Source organism: Perkinsus marinus, assembly GCF_000006405.1.
Source record: "Perkinsus marinus ATCC 50983 genomic scaffold scf_1104296967376, whole genome shotgun sequence".
In the NCBI taxonomy this organism is placed as follows: domain Eukaryota; phylum Perkinsozoa; order Perkinsida; family Perkinsidae; genus Perkinsus; species Perkinsus marinus.
In genome coordinates this window covers 1-3,190 of record NW_003203579.1, presented here as the reverse complement: position 1 = coordinate 3,190, position 3,190 = coordinate 1, and the positions used below count along the sequence as shown (strand labels likewise).

The 3,190-nt window shown below is 46.0% G+C and overlaps 1 non-coding gene across 1 annotated transcript; it reads left to right on the top strand.

The window, feature by feature from the left end:
* Positions 1 to 2,992: 2,992 nt before the first annotated feature.
* Pmar_PMAR018104 lies at positions 2,993 to 3,066 on the top strand. Its single transcript has one exon. It is a non-coding gene; the product is annotated as a tRNA-Ile (tRNA).
* Positions 3,067 to 3,190: the final 124 nt, after the last annotated feature.

Sequence of the window (3,190 nt, the reverse complement as noted above, 5' to 3'; positions counted from 1 at the left end):
TTAGCAACTACTCGGTGATAGACATCTCAATTGCTTTCATATTAGGGGAGTCGATAATCCGGCGACGCTGGTATCACTCTAAGTTGTTCAATAGGTTACTTGTCGCACTCGTTATGATGCTGTATCTGTTGGCAAACTACCTACCACTAACGAAAAGGCATGTCCGGTCCGCAAACGCGACAACTTTTCCGCGGACACTCAGGTCTATCGCTAGTCGTGTGAAAGCCTGTCGTACACGATATCCTTATCATCACAAGGATCGCCTGTTTTTTTCCTCGGCCCCAGCTGGAGCCACAACTGCATCCATGGTATCACCTCTCACTCCTCGTTCGCCGTCAAATTCACCGACGTCAATCGGTTTCCTTCCTCATACTCAGGATGATGAGGTCTCTGATGTTTTTACTCTTTAAGAGGGACTTGCCGACCATCATCATCGACAATGGTCGGTGACAGAAGTTAATAGTATTCGTGCCAGTGGCCAACGGTTGCACGACTACTACAACTCGGCACACAACTTCAACACAACTACGCAGTCCAATTAAACTCGGTCGATAGCTCAAGGAGCTTCCTGTCACTCTCTCGTTGCTGGAACATTACTTTGACTATGTGAGTATGGATGCTACTCGTCCATTCTACGAGCATCAGTTTTGCATTACCGCGCTTGCTGATAGATTGTCATGCTTCCGCCTTCTTCTCGGAAGTCAAGAATATTCTACCAGTATTGAAGATTAAGAGGCATCTCTTAGTATCTCCCATCTCCTGAGATGCATCATTAGTAAGCAAGATTGTATCGTATGCGTGCTCCTTCAATCTTTGGGACGTATGCGTGCTGTTGATCTTTCATATGATATTGAGATCGAGTAATAAGAAGATGAACCCTCGTTAGTTTCCCTATTGAATACTTGTTTACTCTTATTGTCAATTGTCGATACGGCAAGATTGCTGTCGCCCTTATCAAACAGATTAGGTCATCCTATAGAGTGCAGCCTCGACATATTCTCTCGGACAACCATGCTATTTGCACAAAAGCTTGTGATCTACTCTTGAAATTTACTACTTCTCCTTCCGCTCTCAACAAGTTCACAACGTCTTGATTATTCACCTCAACTCACTCATCCCTATCTACTGGTCAAGTTGAGCGTCTTTCCCGCGAGGTTTCAGCTTTTAATCCGAGCTGAAACCATGCGCGCCAAGACCCGTGTTGGAAAACAAGGCCAATGTTATCCGGATGAGATGTATTTGCGACAAACCTTCGACTAGTTCATTAGCGACACGTGCACAACTAGCATGGTAATGCTGCGGACAACATGGGCGATTCGGGAAGAACAGCCCACCGCTGATAACTGAACTCAACATACCTAATAATTGAGCCACAGAAGTCTGACAGATGTTATTTGTCGTAGGAAGCCACGAAGCGCTAGGAGGTTCAGCGTACGAGATAAGTCTGTAGGCAGCAGATGGTGACAGATGCCACTGCGCCTGGGGCAACCAGCCGTGCTCGACCGCTTGCAAAGGCCGAAAAAGAAATAAACCCTTTGAGTTTTCGAGTAGCGACAGCCGTCGAGACGTAGCTACCTCCTTAGCGTGAGTCAAGACGCTGTCTTCAGAATCATGGACCCGGTCTTCTAAGCGATGTAACCGTGAACTAGTTTTTTGAAGTGGGTTGTTGGTTTTGATACCCATTATTAAGAGCAGGACCGGACTGCTGTATCATGCTCGCTTCGCGACATCGGTCTATGGTAGGCTTTCATTTCGTCATCTGACTGTTGATAGGCTTCGATGACTGTTGTAGATATTTGTCCAAAAAAGCGAAGATTGTATATTGACTCGCTGCCGACTGAGCAGACATCGGGTGTGCAAATTGCAACCAAGCTCAATGACGAAGCTCTAGTATGCACGAACTTCGGAGTCTGTGCGCCAATGCAGCAGCATCGACTGAAAGAAGAGCAGCTCACAAAAGGACATTCGGGGGTCTGTCTCCGTAAGATCACGAGTCTTCTCTAAAACACCTTTCTCACGTGTTGAGTCCTAAGTCTATCAATTCCTCTGACTGGCATAGCATTGTTGTCCTCCTCGAACGTTGTGACAATCCACACAACTGTTTCGTCGTCTGCGGCTTTGCGATGCTATGAATACTATCTTTTTTTATTTTCTGCAGTGTTGCTTGACGCTCTCTTCTCGTAAGTCTCTCTACTGGGCAGTTCATGTACAGCAATGTTTGGTTGTCATTGCAGGCAAATGAGCAGTGTGTAATTTTGCAGGTCTCATGACCTATATCGCATCGTGTACCATGCCGTGACAGACGAACCATATGACTCCCTATTGATATAGACATAAACCGAGATTTTCACGTATTCTGATCAGTGGTAGAGGATTTACTTTCATTGACTGAACAATGGCGGAGATTGTCTCTAGAAGTTAATGCCTATATACCTGTATCTATCGTGTAAAGTAGTTTGAGGTCAGTTAGTGGTAATACATGAGTCAAGAAGGGGTATGGCAAGTTAGATGATCCGCATCCCTATGGAACCTAGCCAGAAGAAACCATGTATGTATCATCAGTGATCAGATCGGCATAGCTGATCGAGACGCACGGAACAATCGAGTAACTCGGCCCCGCGCCCCTTGAGCAAGGTTCACAGAAGCAATAAATAGAACTCCTCTCGTTGGCCTCAGTTATAGGTGCAGGCTATATCCTTTACGTGCGCACTCTGTCCAACAGTGTACAAGGGATGAGGGACCGACTATAGAAAAGAGAGACAGTGCAGCCACTAATCAGCAAATGATGTAGTTACGAACGTTGAGTACGCCTTGGTATATAGCTCGACTGGAGCAATTACGTTGGCCATAGATACCCCCGAAGCGTTCGCGACTATGAGGCTCCCATAGTGTGCGGTTCCATGAAATCCAAGAACGTTTAGGTCGGTGTGGTATGTGTAATTTGTCATCAGTCAATTCTCTGCGGATCACGAGCAGTGTATTGAATAGAAACGGTCGTTTAGCTCAGTCGGTTAGAGCATCGTGCTAATAACGCGAGGGTCGCAGGTTCGAGCCCTGCATCGACCATTGGTTTGCTGCAGTTACTGGTTTGTACTATCACTGACCGATTAAATTTTTGATTAGGTCCGCATTAACTTCTTGACCACCTCGAAAAAATAACCCGTTCGTCTAAAATATGGACCCACGATGG